Below are 16,035 nucleotides of genomic sequence, written 5' to 3'. Positions count from 1 at the left end.
TTGTGAATGGTGTGTCAGTGTGTTTGGTAAGCCGGTGCCCGCTCTCGCTAACGGCACACACATCAATGGCAGGGCCTTCATGGGACTTTCTGAAAGAGAGATTCATGAAGGAATTCCACACAGAAGGGGGGGGGGGGGGGGGGGGGGGGAAGGCGACAAAAATGCCATTCTCCTCTGGTGTCTGCACTGTCCATTTCACATGCCAGCTCTCTCTCTCTTTTTCTCTCTCTCTCTCTCTTTCTCCCTCCCTTTTTCCCTCTATCTCTCCCCCTCCTTCCATCTCTTTTACCCTCTCTCTCCCTTTCTGCCCCCACTCTCCTTCCCTCTCTCCCCCAGTCTCTCTCTCCTTCCCTCCCACCTCTCTTTTTCCCCTCTGCCTTCTTCTCTCTCCCTTTCTCCCTCTTTCCCTCCCTTTCTCTCCCTCCTTCTCTCCCTCTCTCTCTCTCTCCCTCTTCCTCTCCTCTAGATGTGCCCCAGTGATTTTTCTCACAGTTCAGGGAAAGTGCAGCGCTGGGAGATTGCGCTAGTTTACTGGGCTGCCTCAGCCTGCCAATGTTATTACTGTAGTGTGAAATTACAGGAGCGTGCTCCGCTGTTCTACTCTGAGGAGGCCCGGGCGATGCGTAATTCCTAATTTTGTGTAAATTGTAGTTTAAAGTATTTCAGATCAGGTCGGTGAATCTTTTAAAAGACACTGTTCATTTAAGCGGGTTGTGTGCAAAAAGTTGTGCTGTCACTATGTCATCCAGCTAAGGCTTGCTCAGTAAGACAGTAATAGAAACTATAACATTGGTGACTTCATAACTGCAAGGCCTGTTGCATTTTTTAACATGAAGTTGTGTGTTAGTTCTGATAATCCTAATATGATTGTAGCCTGTTTAGTACCCTGTACCTAATGAATATTTTTTTCCATTCTGTCTCATGACTGCGGTACTTTAGCAATTATATTATTTGTATTTATTAACAAATTACATTATCTGTTTGAGGATCTCTTTTAAATGCAATATTAATTTATGATCCTTTTTTCTCTAGATGAGGGAAAAACATGTGCTTTTCATATGCATCAATTTCTTTGTGTAAGCAATGGAAGTAAGTTACGTCATGCGTTAGAATCACAGCATTGTTGCGACGTTCTGAAAATAATGCCTTGGGTATTTTGAGTGTCTGTCTTTTCCTTCTTTATTCTTCTCTTAATGTGAATCTGTCCTTCTCTCCTGGTTCCCCTTCCTGTCCTCCCCCCCTCCTCCCACCCCATTGCCTTATTGGGCAGTGTGTGTTTGTGTGTGTGTGTGTGTGTGCGTGTTTGTGTGTGTGTGTGTGCGTCTGTGTCGTGGGGCGAGCCTGTCTTGATCTCTCCCTCTCTCCGTCTCTCCCTCTCTCTCTTTCTCTCATCATTTTAATAGTGGACCTCAGAGTGGTTGCCATGTCGACCAGCCAGCACATCACTATGGCAACCGGTCTGTGCACGGCAAGCCCGCTTATTAGGAAGAGATGTCTGGTGTAGCCTAGCCAACAGATTGAAGGAGAGAGAAGGAGAGGAGGGGCAGAGAGGGGGAGTTGTGTATGTCTGGTCATTATTTGTATGTCTGTTTATATAGGCTGTGTAAAACCCACGCTGCATGCTTTCTTTAGAACATGAGTGATATCTTTCCCAGCTCTCCATCAGCCCAGTAGATCATAGATCACTAAATATAACACAATGCTTGGATATCCATGGGTCTTTTCCACAACCTAAAACGGTTGGCGATTGTCATTCACTTTTATAGCCTGGCATCCTAGTCATTCAGTCACTTCGACGCTCGGCTGTTTGTATCTGTGTGTGTGTGTGTGTGTGTGTGTGTGTGTGTGTGTGTGTGTGTGAGACATGGGCCAGAGCCGCCCTGGTGTGTACTCTGACGTACGCTACCATCATCATCACCTTCGTCATCATGGAAGGGCATAGTCACCATGGAAAACAGGTTGTGTTAACAGTGGAAAACAGACTGTGTTAACATTAGACATACGTGTGGTCCCTGTAGAGGTGTGTGGTCATTGTGTTGAAACGTGTCTTCACTGCAGGAGTTTGTGGTCTCTGGATGTGTGGTCACCATGGCGGTGTGTGGTCTCTGGATGTGTGTGGTCACTGTGGAAGTTTGTGGTCGCCGCAGATGTGTGTGTTCACTCGTCTCTCTTCCTTCACACCTCTCCCTCCCAGCTCCTTGTAGCTGTCACTCTAAGCCTGATGTTCTATATCGCTGTATTACTCTGCAGGTCACGGAAAACCAGCCACTCCACAGTGAGGATACGGTTACAGAACAATGCAGTCAATCAGTATATATGTGATTCCATCCTCTCTCCCCTCTCCACCACCTCTCCTCCTTTTTCCTCTCTTATGATCCACTCTCCTCTCTCCTTTCTTCCCTCTTCCTCTCTCCTTTCTCCCTCTTTCTCTCTACTCTCCCCTCATTCCTCTTCTCCTATCCGCTGTTCCCTCTGCTGCTCATCTTCCCTCCTCTCCTCTCCAGCTGTTCCTGGATCAGTGTGAGACGCAGGGCTTTAGTGGATTCGGCCATGCTGCTGTCCCAGCGTCTTCCCTCGGCTAATGACCTCAGCGGCGGGCCACAAAAAGTTATCTTTCCTCCGGTGCAGCAACCAGGAGTCTTTTCAGTCCACCCAGATCCATCAGTGAAACTAATTACGAGATCCAATTAATGTGCAATGATGAGAGAGGGAAAGGGATAGAGAGAGAAAGAGAGAGAGACCCTTCTACCACTGACCCTAGCTGGCCTGTCATCTCATTTAGGACAGTAATTACACCTCATATATTATTCATTCCGCAGCTAAATAAGAGCGTGACATTTCAGTAACAATAATAACACGAGTAAAAAAAAAAAAATGAAATCTCCTGCACAAACTGAAAATGTGCTAATTGCTTTGTTTGGAGATTAAATGACTGGAAAAATATTATTCGCTTTCATATCGTCCGAAAGGATTATTACCAACACTGAAATGCACACTGCACAAAATTAGTCTTATGGATTAGAGTTAGAAAACGTATGAGAGATTTCACCAGTATCGGTTACTGTCATGCTTTCATTTCCTCATTCATGCATTTATGAGTGATTGATCACCGAGAGCGTTATTTTTACATTGCTTCCTTGTTGTGTCAGATGTCCCTGTGGTTGTGAAATCACAGACCCGGGCTGGTGGATTGGGCTCCTGCACACGCATTTCAGCCAGGTGAAATGGCTGTTCATGTGTGCTACAGGGATGAATAAGCAGGCAACAAAGCGTTTAGGACGATCAAAGTTTTAATAATAGTCAGTCTTTAATTTGTTATGTTTGCTGACCTGTCCGTGGTCTCCCTCCTCCCAGCTGCTCTCTCTCTCTTTCTCTCTCCGTACCCCCCCTCCCTCCCCCATGTCCTGAACCCTGCTGCTCCTCATTAAGACAGAGAGACACTGCCCGCGTCGGCCGGGCGCGAGGTGAGGAATATCACATAATTATGAAGTGGAGATGGCGTTACACTCATCAGAAATTATAGATGAGTCTCCAGGCTCAGAGGCGGGTGGAGAGAGAGGGGGGGGCAGAGAAGGGTGACATGAATTTGGGGAGGGGGGGGTGGGTGGAGAGGCCCTTGGGATGCAGGTAGGCTGGTCAGGGGGACAGAGAGAGGGAGAGAAAGGGAGCAGAGAGATCCACCCACAAAATCTCACCTCCACGCCAGTCAGTGTCTTGGTCTTTTAACAGCTCACACATGCTGCCCACGGTCTCCGCAGGGCCCTGGCTGAGGAGCTTTTTCAGGCTTGGGTTTCCCCCTCAGAACCTTAGCGCAATATCTGGGCAGGTCTCAAAGTCAGGGCTTTGACTCTGTCACAGACCCAGTGTGCTTTTCCAGTCACGTGCAGGAATTAAAACTCAAAATGGACAAATATGAACAATAACATGCAAATGAAAAATGAACTTCATGACAGAAAATCCTGAATTTATAGCATCTGTTGATTAAAGAGATGTTTTGTACATTTGATTTCTTGATCTTGAAAAGAAAAGATTTGGTTGGGGTGCTCAAAAAAGCTGCCCTTTTCTCAGGAATAAAGTTAGAGGGCAGCGATGTTTGTGGAACGGCAGCTGTCGCGGTTTTTTTGGTGGGGGGGGGGGGGTGGCTGTAGTCCTTGGGTCCTGCACGCAACTGGGTCCCATCAGACAGGAGGAAAAAAAAATCCCAAAAACAGAAATTGCAATCAGCGACCCGCACTTGATTCAAAACGCCATGCTTCTGCCCCACTCGAGAGAGTAGAGTACCCTCCCTCCGTCTGGGGAAGTAAACAGGCCCAATTAGGATGCGGAGAGGTCCCGGTCGCCCTTCCTCAACCCAGCTCCCCTCTCACCGTGCCCCCTCTCTCTCCAGTCTCCCCAGACACCAGACAGTGCGGCCTTACACTGCCAAGGTCCTGCTAATGGATATTTGATAAGATGAGTCAAGGATCTACAGGCAGCTAAAGCTGACATCCCCAAATGAATAGTCAGTGCTGAACTTGACTTTGAGAATTTTTTTTTTTTTTTGGAAATTATTTTTAAATGTTTTTGTGCTTTTATTCACGATGTTGTGACGTAATCCACCTTATCTGGGACTGACCGTGTCAAGTAGCCTGTGGCTAACTCGGGTACAAGTCATCACATGATATGAATGTATTTAATTGTTCACCTTCCTTGATATGTTATGTGTTGGGATATATAATATGGAGATTTTTTTTGTGGGGTGGGGCATTGGTGGGGAGGGTAGCGAGTATATGTTCAGCATGAATCACTCCCAGAAGGAAATAAACAACAACAACAGAGAGGTTGTTTGCCGTTGCATTGTGGACATGCTGAGGATGAGTTGGCTGGTAGCGTCCATTGCAGTTTGTTTCCTGGGCTCTCCTTCAGTCTCATCCTTAGTGGAGAGTCATTAAACCCACCCTGCTTAACAATAGCCCCAGACCAGGGCCTGGCCCTGAAACGACAAACACCGCGCCAGTGCCCCAGTTTTTTTTAAAAAAAGAAAACCTCACATTTGCGCTCCCACAAAAGCACGCGGGTTATATATAGGTTTCCTGTTTACTTGGGTTTCTTTTTTAGCTTTTTCAAATACAATAGAAATTATAAATGACCAAAGAAGGACAGGAAATAACATGCACGTTGTCAAAGCGGGAACAGGCATTCATAAGGAGAGAGAGAGAGAGAGAGAGAGAGCGGAGTGGTACCTCAGTGGTTCAGGAGACATGAGAACCATTTGTTTATTTATCCCCCCCCCCCCCCCCCCATCCCCAATCCCCTACATCCCTCCAGCTGATCCCCCAGCCTGGTTTTCCACACCACTTATCACCTGATTTGACTGGTCATCTACCGCCACGACTGATAGGTGTCACCCATGCTGGCCGATGCATTATTTAGGGGTAGCAGGAACCCCAAGATCCTGGCTGCCTGCTCCCCTCTCGCCCCTCCGCATTTAAATGCCCAGTGGTCCTGATTTAAACACCCTCACCATTTAAATATCTGGCGTTTCTGATTTTAAACGCCCTCTTTATTTAAATGTCTGGTGTTTCTGATTTTAAACGCCCTCTCTGTTTAAATATCTGGTGTTTCTGATTCTAAACGCCCTCTGCATTTAAATGTCCGGCGCTCCAGATTTCCAGTGGAGGGCTGTCTGAGTTGCTCGGTGTCTGAGTCAGGTCAGACAGAGCGAGCGGCGGGGCCGGGCTGGTGAATCAGCAGTCTGTCTGCGGCAGGAAGTCAAGGCTGTGTTCTCGGGCACTTCCTGCCGGATCAGGTGTACACCTTTTTTAGTTTCTCCTTCAAAGGCCTTCAAGGTGGCGGCCCTTAAGAGCCCCACGAACACTTAAGGGAACCTTTGAAATTACAGACATATTTAGTTTTTTGTCTTAGCTCACCCCCTTGTGCCTCCCCCCAACACACACACACGCGCGCACACACACACACACACACACACACACACACACACATACATACACACACACATACATACACACACCATGTGACACACAGGAGCGCACGCACACACACACACACACACACACACACACACACACACACACACACATACATACACACACACACCATGTGACACACAGGAGCGCACACACACACACACACACACACACACACACACCCACACAAGCGCACCTCAAGGCTATGGGGCAGTGCATGAGTGATGTCTCCCCAGGGGGGTGATATTTTATAGTTTGTGTCCGTCCGCGCCATGGCCTGGGGCGGCAGGGTTGACAGTAAGTGCTCTCAACATCAGTGACACTGATTCATCTCAGCCATGACACAAATGAGAGAGGAGGGAGGGGAGAGGCAGGGGAAGGGGGGGGGGTTGGGGGGGGGGGGGGGGGTCGTGGAGCGAAAAAGGATCCTTACAAGAGAGGGTTGTGTCACGTACCTGTACACATTCACATCACAGATCTGTGTGTGTTTGTGTGTGTGTGTGTGTGTGTGTGTGTGTGTGTGTGTGTGTGTGTGCTTCTGTCTGTGCATTCTCTGAAACCCCTTTGTTTCCCACTGCCCAGAGGAACCCTGTCCTGAACTTTTCTACTTCGTGGTGAAAGGCACAGAGCCGTTGGCGTTGGCGTCGGCCCCAGTGGAGCGGTCCCTCGGCAGATAGACCCCCTCCCCAAGACCTTAGAGAGACACGGAGCTTGTGTGGCCAGAGAGGGCCCCCCCTCCCAAAACTAGCACGCCATTTCAATTTCTGATTCTCTCCAGGCTTAATCTTCTTCGCTACGCCTTTACTGCACACACACAAACACACACGCACACATATATATTATATATACAGGGAGAGCAGGAAGAGGCCTCCAGGACCATGCTAAGCAATCAATGTGTCACCCTGCACTGACAGTCTTTTTTTTTTTTTCATATGAGGCCGCTTTCATTTTTTCTTGTCAGCGGAAGGTAATTTGCCGTGTTGTGATTCAGTCAGAAAGCTCGGCGGCAAGGTGTCTGATAGGCCACCCCTCCCCCAAATCCACCCCCCCCTCCCAGACACACACGCTCTGTCCCCGCTGCCCTTTTTCTGTACTGAGGGGCTGAAATAAGCACCCCCCCCCCCCACTCCGCCTCCCCACACCATCTCCGTCTGAACCTGGCTGCTAAATTAGATAAGCGGGGGCTGTGCTGTATTCCTGATTAATAAAAGATGTGCGGGTCCCGGGGGGGGGGGGCGACCGGCCGCTCCCAGCGCCCCATTGGTCTGGGGGACAGACAGCGGGGTCCGCGCTCGCACACAATGGACAGGAAGCAGGAAATAATGGCGGGTTACGGAAACGGCGCGTTTCGGGCATTGCTTCCCTTTGGCTCGTTGTCCAAACAGCCGAGCGGTGCACATCAGAATGGATATCGCCTCACCATTAACGTGGGGGGGGTATTAAACTAATGTATTCATATGTTTGGAATTTATATGTTTGCTTGGACGTGTGTTGCGTGGTGCTTCCTATTACCTGCTGATGTGTGTTGTTGAGGACGTGTGTGTGAGCCCACCCGGATTGGAATTACTGTGTAATTTTACCCCCCGGCGCCTCTTTATTTTCCTGTGGACTGGCTCGGTGTTGAATGTGCTCGCCGGGAAAGAAATGTGTCGTAAAGTGCTATTTACGCTGATATACCGATGAACTGAGAAAAGGGGAGGCTGTGCTATCGTTCCTTATTTTGCGGGATATTGTATATATGTGCATGTGGCCGCGGTTACATGAACATGTTTTAGCTGTTGCGGTTAGTATTAAGTGTCTCATTTTCAGAGAGAGTATTTGTGTGTTATGGTGAGGTATGGGTGTTCCGGGCACTCTCACGCAGGGAATAGATGGCCAGCCACCATCATCATCTCACTTGCTACTTATAAAGCTCATTCTACAGTAATGGCTTTATTACTGTGAGGATATATATGCATTTTTCCTTTTCATGTGTTAACAAGAAAGGCAAAATAGTTCTGATTGTCAACAGAATTAACTATTTATATATGTATGTGTGTATGTATGCATTTATTTTATTATTCACACAGAGATGCATAACATACAAAACATTCGTTCTGTGTTTATACAATAAAAAGAAAATGCAGAAAAAATTATTTAATTATGAAGGAAAGTTAACATTTTTTTTTGCACATGCACCAGTCTCTCTGTGTCTCACACACACACACACACACAGACTCTCCCATCTCTTCTGCTCAGCCCTTGTGTAGGAAGTGATTGCAGCATGGTTCACGGGCAAGGGGGCGTTTATCTTTAAAAAAAAACACCGCCCCCCTATCAGTCAGAACCATGGCGGGACGCCTCTAATTTTCTGCAAGATAATAGCAGTCATATTGAAGTGAAAAAGGTCAAAGGTCAGCTGGGAAGGCTGTGATTGGCTGGATGCACCCTGCAATGACATTTCTGCCCTCCATAAATAAATGGAAGCAGGGGAACAATGGAAGCATATTTTGTCCTACGGGAAAATGCAGCCAGTATAATTCCATAGATCACCAGATAGACCAATTCACCTCCTGTTCCTCCATTATTAATTATTGTCATTGTTTTTCACATGAGGACGCATTTTTATTATCACTCTAACCAGAAACATGTTTATGTATAAACATATATTTTCTTGATTTTTAATGTTTATGCTGGACTACACCATCTTTGCATAAAGCTAATGGTGAACCACACCATAGGGTGCAAGTCTACCATATCGCTGACCAAATTCCCACTTAATTTCAAGTTTTGTTTTTTTTTTTACACTCCAGCGTGCATCCTTTTAAATTCCTGAGGTGGTTGTGATGATGTTCTCTGAGCGTTTGTCTCTTTGCCGTCACTACGTATATCACGTTTATATGACACGTTCAATAGAAAAAGCTACAGCTCTGTAATCTGGGCAGGTGTAATAATCCTGTTTTACAGCGCGGGCTCGGTTAGGGGCATGGATGTAAGGTGGAGGCGCTGCAGACACACAAGCACGTCGGAATATAAACATATGGCGCGCTCGCATCAGAGATGGTCTCTAATCCATCCCCGGGACCCGATCCCCAGGAAACAGTTGCCATTAGAAACAGAAATGAAAACCGCGCTCAATCTTGCTTTCCAGAGGATGACATGGGCTACAGGGAAGTGCGGCGTGCCGAGGCACCTGTGGCCAAAGGTCGTCTCTCACCGTCCGGTGACGGGACTCCCCACGGGGAGTGCAACGAAACGAGGGAGGGGGATGTCCAGGGAGGCATTTTCTAAAAGTGTAACCGGGCTGCAGTTGCCCTTTCCTCCCGGTACGGGTGCAGTGTGCAGCCAACGGGCCCCTGAAGAGCTCTTAAAAAGTGCTGATCCGGTGTGTCAGCCATGTCAGTGGCCCCCATAACTCTCTCCGGCCCTCCTCCTGCTCCCGCTATCCCAGCATTCCCCAGCTCCTGCCGACTCATTCCCAGCCCTGTCAGTCAACGTGGGGCTGTGGCGAAGGTTGGGGGGGGGGTTTGTGGGACTTGTTCGGGCCTGGAGATAATTACGGCGCATTAGAGCACGACAAAATAAATTTGCGACGCTGCTAATTGCGCGGCAGCGAAAACAATAACTCTCAACGCATGCCCGAGGGGCATCGTCAGAGGAGGAGGAGGAGGAGGAGGAGGGGCAGGGGACGAGGGGCGGGGGGCAGGGGGTGGGGGGTGCTGTTGGCACTCAGCCAGAGGAAGACACCATCACCATCGCTCAACCAACCCCCCCCCCCCTTGCCTTACCGTCACCCCTCCATCACCAGCAAGTGCTGAGCCCCTGCCAAACACGCCTCCCAGTCAGTCTCCATTCAGCACCTCCGGCATGTGCCAGGGCCGATTGCTTACCCGCCCCTGCATCGCTGCATAAACACACATGAATAAATAATGGTGCAATTAGATGGGGCTGCTCTGCCATTTATAGGTGCAATAATGAAGTTTCGCTGCTTTGCGCTGGCTTCTCATTGGCCCACCGCGGATCACGTGTTGGGAAGGCGTTACGTGTGCGCCCGAAGTTCACAGAGGAGCTTGTGAATTTGAAGTTGGGGGGGAAAAAAGAAGGGGTTTGATTTCTTTGCAGGCTCTTGTCTGTTGCCTCCTGTGGTGTGGTTCCCCTCTCCTGTGTCAGCTGACTTCCTGTTCCCCGCTGTTGGAGCGTGCTTATTTCTGTCTTTTCCCTAGGAACTCTCAGACCCGAGGCTAAGTCTTTTGTGTTGTCTCCTCACAGGTTTTAGTCCTGTGGTGCCTGGAAGACGTTTGAATCACCAAGACTGAGAGGTCTCCTGTGGCCCATAGGTAAGGCGGATGCTTCCGTTTCTGCTGGACAGACACTGTGTGTGTGGGGGGGGTAGGGGATAGAACTTTTGTTTTCCAAACAGGAGCAAAAAAAAAAATTAATGAAGCCTATGAAAAGTCATTACGGCATCGGCGGTTGTGCGACATATTCACCAGGTTGTTTCAGTCACTCTTTTTTACCTGTCAATGTTGCGGAACAAATGTTTAAAAACACTTTATCATGTATCCATTCCAGCATTTGAATTTCTTCAACTCTGACTGGAATGCATCACAAATCCTTCTACACTCCCTCTCATTACCCTCACAAGTAATTAAACGGGAGTAGGAAAAAAAAAATCCCTCCCAAACATCAAAGAGGGACTTTTGTAATTCAAGGCAAGCCGAGAGTTGAGTAGCCTTAAAAACTGGAAATCGTTGCCTCTAAGAAAAAAAGCCAGGGCGAGGACGGATTGTCACTTCCTTTCATTAAAGCATTGGGCATGAGAGCATTAAAAGGCTTGGACTGGCTCCCTGTGTGTGAGAAGGACCCTCTGTCCTTCCTCCCTGTCTCTGTGGCCGTGGCCTCTCTGGCAGTTAGCTCATGCTTTGCTGTACCAGTACGCCTACATCCAATTACGCTCACACAAACTTCACTTCTCAACAATTAATAGGTTTGTCGGTGGCCCAAGATCCAGTTGACCTGAATGACATTTTTAAGCCAAAAGATCCGGGGGGGGGTTACACGGGACATCTGCAAAGTGGAGCTTTACACACACGCGCATTATTCAAACGGCACAGCTGTTCTGGTGATGCTCTTCTTCCAGGAGGCGTCACGCTGCACAGACACGCACGCTTAACGCGCGATGGCTTTGTACCCCACCCGTCCCCGCACCCCCAACCCCCCTACGCCCCCGCACCCCCCCCACGCCCGCCATTGTTTTCCCTTGGAATAATCAGCCCGGGAGGAGAAAGCAGTCCGTCTGCAGTGACACGGTTGACGCCCCTGCGCTGTGGCTGTCCGCGTGTCTGGGCAGGCCTCTCTGTGTTCGGTGCAGGGCCAGCCACCGCGGCGGTGCAATCAAAGGATCAAAGGACCCCAAAAAAAAAAAGAAACGCAGAATGCAGAAAACCAGCAGTAAATGTGAAATATTACTCAGGGCTTAATGACTGTGGAACAGGGAGCTCTTTGCGGCGGGAGAGCACAGCCTCTCTCTGCGCGTCTGTGGTCTGCCGGGCTCCTTCTCTTAGTGGCTTGTATTAGCGTATATTTCCCTGTCGTAAGAATGATAATTACAAAGCAGGCTCTTGGAAAGGTCACGCAGTCATCGCTTCAGACTGTAATTAAAGGCCCCGAAACTGCCGCAGAAAGCCCTCGCACGCAGTCAGAAATGCGTGCGTTGCACCTATGCGCAGTCTCTGCTTCCTGCGTGCACGCGCGCGTGTGTGTGTGTGTGTGTGTGTGTGCATGTGTGTGTGCGTGACCGATTCGGTCTTGGGTGTCACTTTACGTGTACATCCTCAGGAACAGCTGTGTGTGCTGTCTTGGTGGTGTGGAATGTTCTGTTTTTGTGACGAGTGGTTTGTGTGGGTGGTTCTCTGTGTTTCTGTGATGAGCGGATTGTGAGTGTTTCAGTTTGAGTGAATGCTGCACCTTTTGCTTAGGTCAGGCCTCTGGCATGTGAGTGTTTCTGGTTGTGAGTTGGTCTGGGTGCGTGTATGAATGTATATCTATGTTTTTGTATGTGTGTGTGTGTGTGTGTGTGTGTGTGTGCACTTTGTGTCTGTTTCTTTACAAGCGTGTCTGTGTATACAGTGAGTAATAGTATAAGTTGCAAATCCATCTGTGTATAGTGTGACAGCGCGTGTGTGTGTGTGTGTGTATGCGTGTGTATGTACACTCTGGGGCTTGTAGGTAATCCAGTCTCCAAGCTGTGTCCTGGTGCAGTCTGCAGAAGCCCCACATGGATTTGACAGTGAGCGACAGGGAGTATGTAAAAACACCTGTCCTCAGAGATCCAGGCTCCAGCACCTCACGATCCACTCTGTCAACAGTCTCCCTCAAAGACCCTCTTTGGTGCATTGTCCATATTGTCCTCAGCGCCGTGGGTCTGTTTGCATGGAGTCAGATTTCTTTGAATTGCCCAGGGCAACTGCCCTGTTTGAGTTTCGCACTGATCCCGAGTGTCATGTGATCATCTTCTGCTGTTAGCCACCCGGTGGGTCTCCATATTATTGCTGTATATCCAGTGTGGGCCAGTGTGGAGTTTCTTCATCGGTATCACATATTATTCACGCTCACACCACCGCACTCCACTAGAGGAATCCCAGAATGCTCTGGGGCAGTGGAGAAAACGCCACCTCGTTGGTAAACGCGAGTGTAATCCGCTCGTGTCCAGTAGTGTCCAATTCCAGCAGTCCCTCCCCGCAAGTGTCCAGAGTGCTTTTGTCTGGGGCAGCCTTCCCTGAACATCAGGCAACAAAGGGGTCTAATCACCCGAATTGATCGCTGCGGAGGATGACGTCTCTCAGAGCACAGTCCATGTGATGGCTCAGTCAATGGGAGGTGCAGGACCAGCTTGTGCTGCTGTTGGATAGTGTGTCCCCATTCACAGTGTCTCTCCGCCAGTATCCCTCTGTGGAAGCACCCCTCTATGCAGACAGAGCAGATGCACATCTCCTTCTTACACCAGTCCCAACTCCTGTGCCTCTGAATCCAGCCAGCAAGCCTTTTTACCTGGAGCACACAGAAATTACAGTCAGATCCAGTACCTCACTCATACAGGATATGTATGCATGAACACCATTGGGGAAAAAAGAAGGAATACCCAATGGGGAAAAATGCGTTTCTTTAAATTGGTCATGCTTTTACAAGTTGGTGAAACCGCACACACACACACACATCCATACACACACACACACAAACACACACAGACACAGACACACACACACACACACAAACGCACACACACACACACAAACGCACACACACACACACACACAGACGCGCACACACACACACACACACACACACACACACACACTAGAATTAAGCAATAGAAGTAAGCTTAGTTCCATCCCAGTCATCTGTTACATCATACATAGTAGTCTGTACACCTCCCAGTAGCTCACTTTCCCTTCTTCCTGTCTCTCCATCTGTCACATATCCTGGACCACCCCTCCAAACACACACACACATGCATACACACACACACGCACGCATACACACACACACGCATTCACACACACACGCGCATACACACGCTCACACAGAGTTAGAGCTCGTTAGCCACCCCCCTCTGCCTCCTCCTAACGAGAAACCGATTACGATGCATTTCTCCATGTTCCCGATGGCCTCTCCCGCTCGCGCCGTCCGAAACACGCCTCCCTTCCTCCCGCACTCCGTCTACCTCTCCGAGATCCCCTCTGCCTCCTCTCCCTCTCTCTGTAGTAGCAGCCTCTCTCTTCTCTCCTCTCTCCTTTCTCTCTCTCTCTCTCTCTCTCTCTCTCTCTCCCCTTCTCCCTTTCTTCTTCCCCCTTCACAGTCTCTCTCCTTCGCTCCTCCCATCTCTGCACCGCAGCCTGCTCTTGGTTTGTAGAGGGATCGCTCTCACAATGGTTGATCAATACCGGTATTGATCTGCTGGCAAAATGTTTATAAATTCATCCTGGGCAGCTCCGGAGAGGTGGGGGTGTGTGGTGGTTTGGGGGGGGGGGGGGGGGGGAGGAGGCGTCAGGATCGGGGGTGGGAGGGGGGGCGGCGATGCCATTTGGACACGGGAGAGGTGGCATTCGGACACGGCTGCGCTGATTGGCTGGAGCGTCTGCCCGCCTTGGCGAGGGGCAGCCTGGCGCAGCGATGCTTCCGTCATTGTTCCCCGGCGCTTCCCCGGGTTCGCTCAGCGAAACTTTCCATCCCCGGCGAGATGCCAGCCGCGGCCGTTTAACCTTTTCGCTGCTAGACGTTGGCAGGCAGCCAAAACTGCAAACCCACCCCCCACCACCCCACCACCCTCCCTCCCTTTCCCACAGAATGAAACCTCAATTTGCATAAATTAGCAAAAGCCGCAGGCAGTGCCAGTCTCTTAACGAGCTGCTGTCATTTCGTCTCCTCCCTCCCTCTCTCTCTCTCTCTCTCTCCCTCTCGCCGGCGAGCGCACACAAACACGCGCCACCGCGCCCGCCCCGTCCACCCGCGCCCCGCCCGCCGGCTCGGCTCTGCCAACCGCGTTCCGCCGACGTCCCTTCCGGACCCTCCACCTCCCCCCGCTTCACACACACACCCCTACCCCCCGGGAGACGAAGTCCCCTTTCGCCGCATCACCATATTCAAACAGGATCCGCGCTGTCGGTGGGGACCTCGTGCCTCCGTATTACAAGCGCTCGGGGATCCGGAGAGCCTTTGAAAGCAACGCGGCGGGCGATGGGGGAATAGATCCGCGCCAGACAGGTGGTTGCTTTTGTTTCCTTATTCGTGTGGCGGAATTCAGCAAGGAGAGGGGAGCCGCCATCCCAGAGGTTCCCCCTCCGCCGCGGTGCGGAAGCAGGGAGAGCCGTCCGTGCCCACACTGCTCAGAGGGCCCGACCTCCACCCCCGAGCTTCCCTGCTCACCATCCCCCAGTGGAGCAAGGCACCATGGCGTCACTCTGGGGAGCTAACATTAGGGACGTTAAATGTTGTTCCCCCCCCAAAAAGAAGAAAAAAAAAGGGGCGAAAGTGTGGCTGGGCATGATGAAATTGCCTGGCTCGAGACCTGTGCTCGAGATCCTTGTACCTGGGGCATCGGAGGTCAAGCGCTCAGATCGGCGGGCCGGGATTGGCCGACCCACACCTGGAAGTGGAGTGGTGATTGGTGGAGGGTGCGCACCGACAGCTACTTCAGCATGGGGATCAGGAGCAGGAAGAGGGTGCTGCACTGCCCTATTCAGAGCGCCACAGGGCACTGTGAAACGCGAGGTCACGTCAGAGTGAAGGGGATAAGCTGAGGGGAGCTACGGGGGGTTAAAAGCATTTGAAGCGTATGCAGGTTCTGCTTTAGTGTGAGAGGGGCTTAGGCAGAGAGGGTGCCCCAAACGTAGGCCTCTCCCCGGGGGGCATAGCAGCGTCCAGTGGCCCTGCCCGCTCTGGCACACAAACCTCCACACCCCCACCGTTTCACACCACAAATATATGGCATGGTGGCACCTCAGTCCAATGGTTTGAAGTGCCACAATGACACGTATTTGTGGATTGGGGATGTTTAGAGGAAGTTTGGCTCTGAGTTGGGGTGAGGGAGTTTGGGGGGGGGGGGGGTAGGGGGGTTAGAGGGGGCTCGGGGGAGGTTCGGCTCTGCGGTAGGGTTAGATAGGGTGGGGTAGGAGGGGCCCCAGTTTCAGTAATGACGGCAGCTCCAAATGCCCTTGCTGGTTGCAAGAGGAAACAATGAACTCATAACTTTACCTTATCTGCACTGCTCTCCCTGGAGCCAGGAGCGTAGCAGTGACCTTGAGTTTCAGTGTCTCTTATGTTGGAAATTTGTCCGCTGCAAACTCGATTGTAAATGCATTCTTTTTTCTTTTTTTTTTTAGACACAGTAAGCATCATGTCAATAGCTCCATTTCCCTCGTGTGTCAAACCCTGGCCTTCTCTGACACTTAATCCCCTTGATTATAAAAGCAATTTTTTCCTCGGATCTGATGAAGTTGAATGCTCTGTGGCGTTCGTTTTGGACGAGTGTTTCTCCAATGCCGCTCTCGGTGGCTTCTCTGACAGAGGGGGCTCCACTCCAGCGTTCTAG

Source organism: Megalops cyprinoides, chromosome 13, assembly GCF_013368585.1.
Source record: "Megalops cyprinoides isolate fMegCyp1 chromosome 13, fMegCyp1.pri, whole genome shotgun sequence".
NCBI classification, from domain to species: domain Eukaryota; kingdom Metazoa; phylum Chordata; class Actinopteri; order Elopiformes; family Megalopidae; genus Megalops; species Megalops cyprinoides.
Note: the sequence above shows the minus strand (reverse complement) of the source record.